General features: G+C 29.5%; 1 protein-coding gene across 2 annotated transcripts in view; it reads left to right on the forward strand.

Moving 5' to 3' along the window:
• Positions 1-16,266, forward strand: part of LOC107443229 (zinc finger protein 26) — a 127,027-nt gene that overhangs the window by 96,888 nt on the left and 13,873 nt on the right. For both annotated transcript variants that reach the window (XM_043048580.2, XM_043048581.2), the window contains exon 3: positions 269-318. The gene's annotated coding sequence lies outside the window, so the exon portion shown is untranslated. The remainder of the gene's footprint in view (positions 1-268; positions 319-16,266) is intronic.

Consider the following 16,266-nt stretch of genomic DNA (forward strand, 5'->3'; position numbering starts at 1 on the left):
TAAAAAGCCACTCCGCTTCTATCGTTAAACTAATTTAACTCGATTAATAGACTGGTTTTGGTTTAATAATTTTCATACACATTGATTTTTGTACGAACAATTTAATCCATTATGTGTAAATTTATTACTTTTCCATTATTACTTTTAGATTATATATGCATTTTAATTGTGTTTGCTTATAAATGTGTAGTTAATGTGTTGATCTAAATATTAAAGAAAAATAAATGGTTGGTTTGGATCTGAAGCTAACAGTTATATTTTTTTTCAGGGACGAGTTAAATTTTAGCTGATTATCGAGGAGCTTGGTGCAAAAACCAGGTAAGTCCAAATTTGTTAATAATATTTTTAATGCGTTTTCTACTGTTGACAAAACAGACGTTTCGATTCAACTAAAAACTGGACACAACTGAAACAGGAATCATTCCCCGTGAGTTTGTTAATATGAGAAAAACTCTATTTAATCATACTACATTAAACCTATATAGATTTCTATGATTCAACAGATATTTTTCAACTACTGCCCAGCCTAGATAGGCGACCTATGTGTTCTGATAGGCTGTCTAGGTTCATTGAGGGCGAAGTCTACAGCCATCTTAAGATCAGTTGGTCCTCGGTGCATGATCTTTCAATAACTTCGATGATCCAACTTTTCGCAAATTGAAATAGTTGCTAAATCACATGATTTTAAATAGCCAATAAGTGATAACAATAAACGCACGTGCACGTCGCCACACGTGCAATGTCAGTATGAATGCTGTTTTTTTAATGTTTCTCATTTTGCTTAATCCTGCGACTTCTTTCTTTAATATGATAAAAACTATATTTAATCTTACTACGTTGAACCTATGTAGATTTCTATGATTCAACAGATATTTTTCTACTACTGCCCAGCCTCGATAGGCGGCCTATGTGTTCTGATAGTCTGTCTAGGTTCATTGAGAAGTCTACAGGTATCTCAAGATCAGTTGGTCCTCGATCTTTCAATACTTTTGACGATCCAATTTTTAGCAGATCGAAATAGTTGCTAAATGACATGATTTTAAATAGCCAATAAATTATATGAACGCAAGTGCACTTCGCCACACGTGCAATGTCAGTATGAATGTGTTTTTTTTTTAAATGTTTCTCACTTTGCTTAATCCTGTGACTTCTTTCTTTAATATGAGAAAAACTATATTTAATCTTACTACATTGAACCTATATAGATTTCTATAGTACAAGAGATATTTTTCAACTACTGTCCAGCCTAGATAGGCGGCCTATGTGTTCTGATAGTCAGCTTAGGTTCAGTGAGGGAGAAGTCTGCAGGCATCCCAAGATCAGTTGGCATTCGGTGCATGATCTTTCAATACCTTCGACGATGTAATTTTGAGCAAATTGAAATAGTTGCTAGCTCGATTACATGATTTTAAAAAGCCAATAAGTGATATATACGCAAGTGCACGTCGCCACACGTGCAATGTCAGTATGAATGCGGTTTTTGTTTTAATGTTTGGATCAGTTGGTCCTCGGTGCATGATCTTTCAATACCTTTGCTGATTCAATTTTGAGTAAATTGAAATAGTTGCTAGATCACATGATTTTAAATAACCAATAAGTGATAAAAAGGCAAGTGCACTTCGCCACACGTGCAATGTCAGTATGAATGCGGTTTTTATTTAATATTTCTCATTTTGCTTAATCCTGTGGCTTCTTTCTTTCGCGTGCCCACATTAACTTAATCACTGTATCCAAACGTTCGGGACCTTGACACGACTACCCCTTCCAATCCCAAAACGACACCCACTGTTCGCAGCCACTACGCCCAAAGTGTTACCTGAATACCTAATGCAGGGGTCTGAGGGTGGGTGCAGAAAAGACCCGCACCCCGTCTGCCTTGATGAGAAGACATGTTTTGCATTTTGAGAGGGGTGGTTTAATAAATAATAAATGTAGTTTATTTCTTCCCAAATCGGTTTCATTTAGAAAACACGATTATATCTTTAATGTTAGAGAGTTGTAAATATGTGATAAAAACAATTTAATTTCCGTTGAACTTTTGATGTTAAGAACCTAATGTTAATGGTGAGATTCTATGGGTTTTTTATTTAACAAAGGTTATGGTAATTAAATGCATCTTTTTCATTTAACTGTGTGCTACTTTTAAAACAGTCTCTTAATTTTCGTTATATTATCTTCATTAATTGAGTATTCTTGAAATTCGTTTTTAAATTGTAATTTACTCTTTTGTGAAGTTGTAATTATTACATTTCCTTATTTTCATCGGGTAACTCTTTTTGATTTAAATGAGTATTAATTTTACTCTTGAATATTAAATTTAATACAATTAATTTTTTTATAACATATAATGTTTATTATTAAAATTATGACAGTGGTTTTATGTGTTTTGAATAGTTTTCATACAAAAATAGTCCTATTTACTTATATATATCTATCAAGGACGTGCGTAGGATTTTAATTAAGGTTGGGTTTGGGGTTGAGAATGATTGATGTATTGTAAACAATTTTTTAATTAATAAAAATGATAAATATTTTAGCGAAATATGTAATTTGGTTATTAGTAAAGATTTGCAATTGTAAACTTACACATTAATACAAATTTTTAATAAGTATTGAAAATTTGAGAAATAAAAGTTTATGTTTCTGACCCTAAAGTATTCCTAACTCTTTGACCCAGAATTTCAATTAAACATATTTTTCATACCCTTTTCCTTATTTTATATTAATTTGGGTCAAAATAAGTGAAAAATAGTATGTTTAGAATTTTAATAATTTATGGTTATGAAATATAGCATGTAACACTTGTGTCTTCCTCGTTAAATTTAAAATCTTCCTAACGCACTTCATTACCAGACAATAAATTTTCAATTTTACACTTAGGTGCAGCCATTTAGATCTAGATCTTAAAGAAACAGTTATTCATCATTGAAATTTCTTCAATTTACAAAATCAACTATCGATAAATTTTTAAATATGAATAAAAAAAAAAAAATTTCAGACTACTTTTTTTGGAGTTTATATTTTAGTACAATTATAATTCTAATACTCTAATGCATTTTTCAGTAACTATTCGACAGTCTTGTATAATTTTTTATTTTTTTTATAACTTTTATAATTGTTGTTGAACAGCCGACCCAATCTTATGGGTATGACTACTAATGTTCGACTCCGTAGCCTTGTAATTTCGTACCCGATCCAGAAGGCAAGGGAACTCCTGGATCAAGTATTGGGAGAAATTTGCCTTCGTGGAGGACTTATTGATGGAACTAACCCGCATTTGTGTTACATGGAGAGGAAGACCACGAGAACCTCCGACAGTTAGTCTGACGGCAAGGGGACTCTAACCCATGATCCGTCTACCACTGAGAATTTTTCACGTCAGCACTGTGGTTGGTGCAAGCCGGATGCGGATTTCGTATCGACCAGCCATTACCGGGATCGAACCCCGGTTCACCTCTTTGGATGGCGAACGTTCTATCCCCTGAGCCGTAATTATAAAATACCAAAATATATTTTTGCTGGTAATCATGCCAGAAAAATATATATATATATATATATATAAGAGACATTGGTGTCCCAACTGCTCCAAAGGGTTAAGAGGCCTATTTCTTCCTGATCGAAAACATCGATCAAAAGATTAAAAACGGTAAGGGAAAATTCTAACTATACCTTTAACCATTTCAAAATTCATTTATTATTTTCGTAAATAAATTAATGTTGGATATTTATTCTACTCTGCTCTCTAATATCTTTCGTAACATGTAATATACAAAGTCATCACCCAATGAGAATTCGAGAAATATAGTGTGCGGTATTTCATATTTTCTATTGATTTCTTCTGATAAAACTATACCAATACAATCCTGAAATCAGCCTTTTTCGAAACGTAGTTTAGTGCTACTATACCTTTGTCTTTTTAAAGAGTTTTTATTTTTTTATGTAATTTACGTTGAGATAATATTTGAGCATCGCCCAATTCAGTTTTCATTTGTTTGAACATTAATAAAAGTAAAAATCAATATAAAAAAATTATGCTGAATTTTTGCCCCGATAAAATTAAAGCAATACAATCCTGAAATCAGCATTTTTCGAAAGGTGGTTTTTTATTATACCTTTGTCTGTTTTTGATTAATGTTTTTGTTTTTATATAATTTACGGTGTAAAAAATTTTTTTAACATCGTCCAAATCGGTTTTCATGAGTTTGAAAAATAATAAAAATAAATTTAAAAAAAAATCTAAAAGCAGACGAACGTGAATAAAATTATTAACTGCTTGCTTTTCCTGTTTTGTTTGTTTTGGAAAAATCCTTAGAAGTTTCTAAAGATATCAGTTGCAATTTACCCACATAATAAACCAATGCCTTTGTTTTTCACCTTTTTTTTTGTTGGTACTTTTCAGTCCCATTTTCAAAAGCTTGTTAAGAACAAAGATGCAAAGAAACGAGAGTTGCAAATTAAACCGAAAATCTAGAATAGTGAGGCCTCTTAAAAGTAAAGATGAGGCTCATTAGCTAAGGCTTATTAGATTGAAGTAATAACTGTCTTTTAGCTATCAGACAATCGACAATAAACTTACAATTTCACAAAACTATATTTTTAAAAAATTAATAAATAAATCCTAATTGTTCTAAGTGCAGAATATAGTACAAATTAATTTTAAATTAATTAATTTTACATATATATTACTGAAAACAATGTTATTCTCATAAAAAAAATGTCTTGTTGATTTGTGCATAATAACTGGAATAACTCATATGTGGCGAACTCAGATTTAAAATAAACACAAATAAGCTCGTTTCTTTAAAAGTAAACTTGAACCAAAAACTTAGTATTTACGGTTTCTACCTTTATTTGAATTTTATAGTTTCCATCATAAACTTTATTATTATTTTTAATTGCATCCATATATGTTTATATTTTATTACAATGATATATGTATAGTTTTTTTTTAACTTCGTCCATCTTTTATAGCTTTATTTATCATTATTACTAAAATTGAAATGATAACAATTGGAATAATTTATCCTTGGTGGACTCTAACTTGGATATAAAAGAAAATCCTTTGGGTTCAGTTTGACAAAAGTGATCATCAACAAAAAATTTAGCTTTTACTGTACCCGCCTTTAACTTTATTAAGTTTTTTAAGTGTTCACCTTTAACTTAATTTAGCTTTAATGCAGTTCATACTATGCTCACCTTTAGCTTTATTTAGTTTTTATTGTGTTCAAACTTATTTTAGTTTTTACTATATTCACCTTTAATTAATTTACATTTTTGTTTTGTTTTAATCTATAATATTATTTAGTTTTTATTGTGCCCACCTTTAGCTTTATTAAGTTTTTAAAGTGTTCACCGTTCGTTGTTTTAATTTATTGATTTTTTTAATTTTTTTATTGTGTTTAAAATCATTTTAGTTTTTACTATGTTCACCTTTAATTAATTTACATTTTTGATTTGTTTCTGACATCAATATTATTTAATTTTCACTGTTCCCACGTTCAACTTTACTCATCAAAAATTAAGAAGAGGGAAAAAAAAAACTTATTTCATGATTTTTTTCCGTAACAAATAGCAGTAAAACACGGGAAACGTAGGAAAGTCAATCCTAAATAAAAATCTGCATGTTTTATTTCGGAAAAAAAAATATATCATTATTTTTAATGAGTAAATTTCGCGTGAAAATAAAATTAGTTGTGACTCACAAATTGCAAATGAGAAAGTTGTTATATTTGAAAAAATAATAACACTGCTGCACACCTCTATCAAATTTACGCAAAAACTTTTTTTCTACCCCTGGACCTCCTTACAAGGGATTACAAAATAAACAATACTTAGATGAGAAATCCCCCAATTAGTTCCTAGGAAGTTTTTAGTAAACGAGTCACGTGATTTCCGGTCGCTGACCTTGCCTAACACAACAAACTTCAAGTGAGGAGGGGGTAAAAAAAATGAAGAAGAAAAAAAAAAAACTCCTTTAAAAAAAATCTGAATACACCTTCTTGCTATCATTAATGTCTTAAGACTATTTTACAGTAAACCTTTACGTTCTATTGATCTCTATTCTAAGATAGTTAATGTTCTGAAATACAAGCCCGTTTTTTTTTTTGTTCCAAAACATAAGCAAAGGGTTTTCTTTTCTTTCTTTTTTTCCTTCTATTTCTTTGTCAAAATAAGTGCAAGTATCTATTAAATCAATTTAATACTTCACTGCATCTTTTTTCCCCCCAACAAGTCTTGACTAATTAATATTATGCACAACGTTGTTAAAAGTTTTGTCTGGTATTTTTTTAAAAAAATTTTTTTGTATTTTTTTTCAACGCTTAAAAACTTTATAACTCCTATGTCAACACTAATTGGTCTCTATTTTTGCAAAAATGTTTTATATTACCGAGCTAAAAATTCTTTCATTGTTATTTTTGTTTATATTGTTTAGTAAGCGTTATGTACGGTATCATTAAGCAAGGTTAAGTATTTTAACTTACGTTTTCCAAACTATAATGACTATTTATTTGACGTTGTAATTGTTGAATTTGTAGTTTTGGTTCGCTATTTGGAGGTGGCATTTAAACTTGGCATTGATATTTTTTTCCCGTTTAAATAAAACCAATTATTGTGTATAAAATATGTTATAGCGTGCATTTTTAAATATGCCGTTGAAGTAATTTGTTTGTAATTTTGAGTGATATTAATTGAGTATTATTATAAAATATAAATGCTAAAATTCTTTTTATTTTGAATTTTTTATTTATTTTGTCTTTCCAAAAGCCATACGCACTTCAACAGTTTTATTCTTTTTTTTTTTAACTGAAAAATAATTTCAATAAAAATAATAGAAAAAAATAATTATATATTTTATTATTAATAACTGCCAATTTAAATTCTAACAAAATCGAAGCAGTTTAGTGAGGAAGAAAGAAAATTTTGAATAAATTAAAACGGAATTTATTGGTCAATGACAAGGATATTATTAAGGAGAGGTTGTGAATGATATAATAAAAGGGGAAAAAATATCAAAATTTACAGTAAATAAATAAATAAAAAATAATGATGCATATGACAAGTTGAAAACGATCACTTATCGTAATATTTAAGATAGCTATATCTATTTAAGATAACTATAGCTAGAAATTATATCTACTTCGAAAATGGCACAAGAAATAGTAATGTTTTTTTTTTTTTTTTTAATAAATAAATAAATTAAAAACTATCTATGACATCAAAACTCTGTACTTTAAAAGTAAAAGTAATTAAAATGCAACGTAAAATTTTCCATATAAAATTAAATTTTTCATATGGCATAAATGTCATTCTAATATTTAATTAATCCCAGTTTTAAATAGAAAGGGGAGAAATAGTTAATTAAGTTTTAACTATAATATTTAATCAAATATCATAAGCACGTATGATAGGCAATGTCAAACTGAGATTTCAATTAAAGTATAAATCTGAAATATCCTGTTGAATTAGATTTAATCCGTTCTTTGTTCATAATTCACTAAAATATTATTCGTAGCATTCGAAAAACCATCGAAATACTTCTTTGCAATTGAGAATATTCTTTAGTTTACGCTTGCTATAGTTAATGCTATTTATAATTATACTTACTATTCATAAGTGTTGTAGTTAATCTTTTAACATAATTCCGAATACTGCTCGATCAATATATGTATTTTATATCCTGCGTACAAACCATATAACATTTTACTTTTTTCAGCGAAAACAAAAAAATTAATTAAAAAAAATTATGAAATTTTTCTTAGATTATACACTTTTTCTCAGAAGTTTAACATGCCACTTACACAGAGATTTCTAACGAACAAAAATATGATCGTCTGCACGATTTATTTAAACAAATCCCTGGGTTAAAACCATATTTCCTTAGAAAGTCATTGACTTCAACTCCAACTTATCCCCTATCAATCCCCATTTCATACATTAAGAGATGTCTCCCGCAGCGGACGGTGGTAGGGGGGAAGGAACTTACAGGAAGGTTAAATTGCGTAAGCAGACGAGAAATAATCCCTTAATATTTAATTTCAAATTCAGTTTTGTGCTATGTGTTGTGCCCCACGGATGGTTGCCAAAGTTCATTTAGACACACACACGACAAAATCGTTTGAACTTAAACGATGAGTAGGGGTTGAAGTGGTGTTGGTGGGAGGAGGGAGGGTAAAAGCAGCTGGTATTACGAAATGTGGTAGGAGATAATGGGGGGGGGGAGGAAAAAATGACGCGAGGAAGATGCTGCATTAAAAAAAAATCTAGTTCTACCTGTAGAGGAGGAAATTCCTGGCGTTCAGGTGGTAGTAGTAGTGAGTGTTTGGGTGTGTAGACCAGCAAAAACTGTAGGTGGGTTTAACGGGGGTGGGCCCAAGTACGTTTTTGATGAAAAGGTTCTTTTATTTTGTTGTTCTGTGTGTATGTGACAGTAGAAGGGTGAGGGAGGGTGGAAGAGTCGGGTTTTCCTGGTAGACGCCTTTTATTGTGCAGTTTCAGCGTTGCGTGTTCCTTGCGGGGGTGTTGAATGGAATTTTTCAAGGGATGGTAGGGTTTCCGAATGGAGTGGAGTTGAGTAGTGATAAGATCCATCAGGGGGTGTCTTGTAGTAACGTGTATTGTATAAAAATGGCTTATTTTCTTATGCTTTGTATTATGAAGAAGTGGGTGTTATTTCCAACCAAAAAAAAAGAACCTGCTCGTTATTTTTCGTCTGCTTATTTTGGAATTTATATATTGGAATAGAGATTTTCTCCAATATACCGTGGCATCATTTGTTTTATACTTTTTTTTTTACTGTCTTCTCATGGATGTAATGTGCCTTGCTTTTATTTAACATAAAAGATATAAGTAAACATGTAATAAAACATAATGAAACATAAAACTTATGTTGATATTGTTATACCTTGGCGTCCTACTATAAATAAAAGATCTATAAAACATAAATATTCTTTTTTCATGCAACAAATAAAAACAATACGAGATATTGGACTTGACATATAAAAGATAAGTATGTTAGCAGATATGATAAGAATCTCCTGCATAAATAGACTTTTGCATTCTGCTTTAATATATTGTTTAGTTTTTTTTTGTCGGTGCTGGGCCAGGTGATGTGGTCGACACCTGAACCGATTTCCATTTACGCGTGACCTCTTCCCTTTTTCTAACTTACTTTCCGCACCAATGGAAGGAGTTGCATTAAACTCATAATATCTACCATAAAATAATTACCCCCAACTCTAATTATTATATCCTCGTAGATCTGTAATTTTGAATCCAATTCTGAAGAGGACTTTTAAATCAAATATTAGAACTGCTTTGTTCCTTTAATTATTTTTTTGCGTTATGACCAGAAGAAAACAGCAAAAATATCTCTATGCTAATCCAACAATGTAAATATTAATCCTGGCAGCAAAACTTTCTCACTGGGAAATCATCATCTGAGACCATACGAATCCATTTTTCCGAACGTTATATTATTTTAATCTCCTTACAACACTCTGAAGTATGCAACAGAATATATGCTGCTGAATTGTGCCTAATTATGGGGGAAATATGGCGAAATGTTCTTGTTATACTATTTACTATAATTCACAAAATATACTCTCATTTTTTTATATATATAGAAAAAAATCTATTCTGATAGTCAGAAATCATTAAATCTGGAGAAATAATGATAAATAATAACAGAACAATAAAAATATAATATTTATAAAACTGAAATATTAATCACAAAATAATACAAATATTAAATCGCCATTGATTATTTAGCTGTTGGATCTAGTAAGCGAATTGTTTCATAATAAAACTTAGTAATTAAATTGATCTGAAAATTAAGGATTTTATAATTTTTCATACGTCCTTTAAATTTCCCACTCACAATTGGAAAAACAACAACAACAAAACTTAATTATCATCTTAAACAGTTAAATATTTGATTTACATAAAGATCTTGGATACCACATGACTTACTAAACTACTATTTTGATATTTTCCGCTGTTTTCTGAAATACTGTGTATTCGAAATCAAACCACAAAATATTTTTAGAGATTTTTTTGAAAATATTAAAAAAAAAAAAAAAAAAAAANACGAACGTTATATTATTTTAATCTCCTTACAACACTCTGAAGTATGCAACAGAATATATGCTGCTGAATTGTGCCTAATTATGGGGGAAATATGGCGAAATGTTCTTGTTATACTATTTACTATAATTCACAAAATATACTCTCATTTTTTTATATATATAGAAAAAAATCTATTCTGATAGTCAGAAATCATTAAATCTGGAGAAATAATGATAAATAATAACAGAACAATAAAAATATAATATTTATAAAACTGAAATATTAATCACAAAATAATACAAATATTAAATCGCCATTTATTATTTAGCTGTTGGATCTAGTAAGTGAATTGTTTCGTAATAAAACTAAGTAATTAAATTGATCTGAAAATTATGGATTTTATAATTTTTTATACGTACTTTAAATTTCCCACTCACAATTGGAAAAACAACAACAACAAAACTTAGTTATCATCTTAAAAAGTTAAAGATTATATTTGATTTGCATAAAGATCTTGGATACAGCATGACTTACTAAACTGCTATTTTAATATTTTCTGCTGTTTTCTGCTGTACTGTGTATTCAAAAACAAACCTCAAAATATTTTAAGAGTTTTTTTGAAAATATTGAGAAAAAAAATTTCACCCACTTATTTCATTCTAATTGAGTATAACTTTCCCCCAATAATAGCATGGCATGCATAAAGACAGGAAAAGCTTTTTAAAAAACAAATGATAGGGGTCCAAAACCGCATTCATTTTTCTACTCAGTTTGCAGGTGTGATATCCGCCCTAATTGGCTGGTGTTTTCTTCAAAATGTATGTTGTTCATACATGAATTAGCGAATACAATGCGGGCGTGTCAATTTGTACTTGTTATGACGTGGGTTGAAAAATAGACTTCTTTCATTTTCAATGAATAAATCCGTGCTCTGTGAAAAGTACATCAAAAAGTACTATGTACTTTCGTTCACTTTGTTAAACAAAAATAGCTGTTGTTTTAATATTTAAGTATGCATATTTTGTTTTAAACCTGTGTATGACGTAGGCTAATTGGATGGTCGAGCCCTTTGTAAACTGCCGACATCTCTCAGCAATACGCATGCAAGGCTCTTTGCAATAAGCCTAATTAATAACATCGGCAGCTTGCAAGTAGCAAATTTTCTAATTAGTCCATACAATTTTATTTTATATTTTATAACCGTCGTTGAACAGCCGACTCAATTTTATGGGTTTACGACTACTAATGTTCAACTCCGCAGTCTTGTAATTTTGAACCCTATCCAGAAGACAAGGGTACTTCTGGATCGAGTATTGGGAGAAATTTGCCTTCGTGGAGGACTTTTTTGAAGGAGCTAACCCGCATTTGCGTTACATGGTGAGGAAAATCACGAGAACCTCCCACGGTTAGCCTGATGGTAAGGGAACTCTAACCTATGATACGTCTACCACTGAGGATATTTCACGTCAGCACTGTGGTCGGTGCAAGCTGGTTGTGGAATTCGTATCGACTGGGATTCGAACCCGGTTCGCCTCATTGGAAGGCGAACGCTCTTTCCCCTGAGCCATCGCGGCTCAGCCTATACAATTATGAAGTTTTATCAACTTAGGTTTTGTTTAGAATTATTTTTTTTTTAAAATTTTAATATCAAATTTTTTATTGATTTTATATAAATTGCTAAATGAGGTCATAACCATCACCAAATTTTGTGGGGCCCTAAACAAAACATTTATTGGGGCCCCTTCATTCTCTTTCGGCGGGGTCCCTCTTGGTCTCGAGATTTTTACCAGCGATATTGAAATAAATATGATTTTTTTCCATTAACGAATTGTTTTCCTAAATGTTAAAAATTTAACTTTGTTTCTATGATGTTCTAATTCTAAATTCTGATGTTTAATTTTTGTATGCACAGTATTATTAAAATTTAAAATTTTTAATCCAAAATTCATGCTTCAATTCAATATTTTTGGAATTATCATTCATAGTACAAAGAAATTTGGAATTATTATTCGTATTTTGGAATTATCATTCATAATTTAATTTATAACACAAAGAACTTTTTCGTCAAATATTCTGAGCAAAAGTCGAAATTTGCGGATTGAATTTTGATTCCTTTTTAGCTTATAATGCTATTTTCTTTATCCGCTATTGCCAAAAGGGGAAGTTCAAAGTTTCTGTAGAACGGATGTGAACATTCCCATATTTCTTCTGAAAACCATATCGTACTGCTCCAGAACTTTCTATCGCCGGAAGTTACCTCGCTTCAATTTTCTAACCATAACCGTAGAATTAAGCCTATTTCCTATCACAAAATCAGTAGTTACGTTTCCTTAGTCTTGTTTACTTAAATATTGTTGCATCTTTGTTTTTTCTGATACTAAATTTTTATATACTCATGATATTTCAGTATTTATATTAGTTTCTACTAATACTTTATTTATAATGTATAGATACCAAATCTTACTATCTTACTTCAATAAAAAGAGATATTAAGTATAACTTTAACGCATTATTTATATTTTCAATTTTAGTGTGACTAGAGAGAGATTAGATAGATTTATAGATTGTATATATTTTCCTTTATGTTGCATTTATTAAGCGCTTTTATAATAATTTATAATAAATTTCTTAATATAGATGTATATAAATTTTTTTAATAATAATTTATAATTAAAGAATGCTTATAAGATTTTCACGTTTATGTGAAATTTTTATTATCTTCTATCATTAAAACTGATGATATCTTTATTATAAGTAATTAAAATTTTACTTTTCGACAAAATATAAATGTTTATACAAAAGAGATAAAACTTATTACAATAAATTGATAAAATAATAACAATAATTAAACTCAACCCGCAAACAAAATATTGAATCGTGTTTATATTTTCTTGTATAGAAAATAAATTAATAATTAAAATTTAAAGTGGTGAACATTTTTTAATAATAATTTATAATTCAAGAATGCTTATAAGATTTTCACGTTTATGTGTAATTTTTATTATCTTTTATCATTAAAACTGATGATATCTTTATTATAAGTAATTAAAATTTTGCATTTCGACAAAATGTAAATGTTTATACAAAAAAGATAAAACTTATAATAATAAATTGATGTAATAATAACAATAATAAAACTCAACCCGCAAACAAAGAATTGAATCGTATTTATGTTTTCTGGTATTAAAAATAAGTTCTTATTTAAAATTAAAGGTGTTGATAGTATTTATTAATTTAATTTTTAAAATAATAATATTACTTCATGAACAACATTAATATATGCATATGTGTTAGGTTAATTGAAATGTAAAAATAAATGTCTGCATATTAAAAATCCCCTCAAAAAAACCTCTACTAAATTTGTTACAAATTTAACTGTTTTAGAGTGTTATTCAACTACTTAAGAGACTTATTCAACAATATAATTACACCACCCTAGAACATTATCCGTAATATGATTTTAAAAGGGAAAAAATGTGGAATTGGCGACAATTTTGAAGGAAAGGTAGCGCTTTCCTTGAAAAGCAAAAACATCGTCAACTTCAAGGAACTTCTTAATACTAAGGCAAGGATATTTTCCCCATTACGAAATTCTTACGAAAATCATTCAAGCAAACTTATTCTTTTTTTTTCTCCCCTAAACTTGTCAGGTGATTTTGAATGGTTTGTAGACGTTTTTTTAGGGGTTGTCGTTAAAGGGAAAAACATCTCAGAAATGTTATTGTATTGCTGTCAGTTATTTCAGCGACGAAGTTTACACAATTACTGAATGAAAGTTGTAGACTTATTAGAATTGTTCTTTCTCACCTTTTTTAAAAAGACATGGTTGACAACTGATCTTCATTTCCTCAATAAATTTCTATAAAAATCAGCTGTTTCTGTTTGGTATCTCCCTCCAATTATCTCGTATTATAATCCCCTTACACAATTTTTCGCGAAAAACAATTCAGCAGAGGCCTTCACTTTGTTGTGACGACTAATTATCGAAGTTATCTCGCTATCGGGTTTACCGTAGGGGTATTCGTATTTTTCCTCTCCAAGTAACGCAAATATGAGTTTAGTTTACTTGATTAATCTTCCACGCAAGTAAGTTGGTAGAGAAGTTTCGTTGTTTTATGGTTTAGGCTTGAACATAAGTAGCTGCAAACCATTAGCTGTATTTGGACCATCGCCGATTGGTAATTAGAATGAAAACTTTTTGTCAATTATCAACAACAATGAGTCCCCCTATCGTCAGGTTAGCGGTGGGTTTTTTTGTGGTTTTCCTCTCCATATAACGCAAATGCGAGTTAGTTCCATTAAAAAGTCCTCCACGAAGGCAAAATTTCTCGCGATACTTGATCCTGGAGTTCCCTTGTCTTCTGAATTGGGTACAAAATTACAAGCCTACGGCGTTGAGCATTGGTAGCCGTTAACTCAAAATTAGGTCGGCTTTTCAACGACGGTTATAAAATAAAATTATCAACAGCAAATGTTTTCAAGAATGATTTTGAATGTTTTTGGGTCAAATCGACGGATATTTTTAAGGAATATTATGACAAATTTCTTGAGCTTCTTCCGCCCTCGAGCTTCACTTAGTAAATTTCTGTCGTAAGGATGGGGNGTTCAACGACGGTTATAAAATAAAATTATCAACAGCAAATGTTTTCAAGAATGATTTTGAATGTTTTTGGGTCAAATCGACGGATATTTTTAAGGAATATTATGACAAATTTCTTGAGCTTTACTTAGTAAATTTCTGTCGTAAGGGTGGGGCTCACGAGGTATTTGATCAGGTCCCCATAGTTCGAGAACTCTAGAGCAGCGGTTCAAATTTTTTTGATCTACCTTTGATTGATCTTCTTTTGACGCTATCCGAGATTTAAGACATAAACTTCTTTAGCAATTTTTAACATATAAATTAATTTGAATTATAATTATTTTTAAAATACGTAATAACCTAAACTTAATTAATTATTTTAAAAATATCCAGTTAGATAGATTAGTGAATTAATGAAGTATGATTTTTTATTTTTATTTTTTATTATATCGTTTTATCAATATTAGTCTTAAAATTTCTCTTTACGTCAGACAGTTGAATTCTTAGGTGTATAGTACAGTGGCATCTAGTCTGGTTCTTAATTTGATTTTAATGCATGCATTAAGTGAAAACGAACGGAAAAAGCAGTTACGGAAAAAAAAAAAAGGAAAGGGGAGAAAAACGTTGAGAATGGTTATGAGAAAAACATACATCTTCAATGTTGAATTTGATTATTTTTATTCGATGTGAAATACTTTGAAATTTTTCATAAATACGTATCCTTTTCATAGTTCATTCATAATATTGTTATTAGAAAAATATTGCTTTACTAGCATTTCAATGAAATGCTTTAATGAAAACGGAAATATTAAGTAAATAAGTCATTATTAATTGCATATAAATTTAATTACAGGTTTCGGATATCATAACTGGTTAAAAAAAATTCCTAATTCTCGGAACCTCGGTGACGCTTTCATGGAACCCCATTTGGGAGCCTCTGCTCTAGAGGGCCCGACGCAAGTTAGATAAAGAATTTTTTTTTAGTATTTGTTAAAACTTAGATATTTTTTAAATATTATTTCTAGTATTAAAAATTTGAGAAATATATAATAGCTTTTCAATTTGAAGCTTATAGGTAATAATCTGAGCATGGCTCTTGCATTTAGTAGTGTTCATATCTCTAAGCACTGTGCACAACATAACTATTTATATAAATCAAATCCGTAGAATAAGAAAATAAAATGTAGTTAATTATTTTTCGTTAATTACTTAAACAAAATTCTTAAATACGAAATTTCTACTTTATAGGCTTCTACTTTTTTTCTGATAAATCATTAATATTGGTTAAAGTTTTGACGTGATAAAGGATCAATCTATGCACTATAAGAGGGAATTTTATAATTATAAGACCGCTATGTACTAAATATAGAAAAGTTCAGTAGCGTTTTGGTTTAACTATTAATTATTGCAACATATTTAAATATTAGACCATGCAGAAATTATTATATTAATTTAAGAGATTTGTTAGTTTATCATTGAATCATCAATTTTTAGCTGTTTTATTTATATTTTGTAGAACGAATGCAAATATTTTTAAATGACTTTTCAAGAAATTATTCTTACGAATTAAACCTTTTTCACTATTATTGTTGAAGTTTAGGTGATTGGAATCATGGAAAAGT

This window comes from Parasteatoda tepidariorum, chromosome 6 (assembly GCF_043381705.1).
Source record: "Parasteatoda tepidariorum isolate YZ-2023 chromosome 6, CAS_Ptep_4.0, whole genome shotgun sequence".
In the NCBI taxonomy this organism is placed as follows: domain Eukaryota; kingdom Metazoa; phylum Arthropoda; class Arachnida; order Araneae; family Theridiidae; genus Parasteatoda; species Parasteatoda tepidariorum.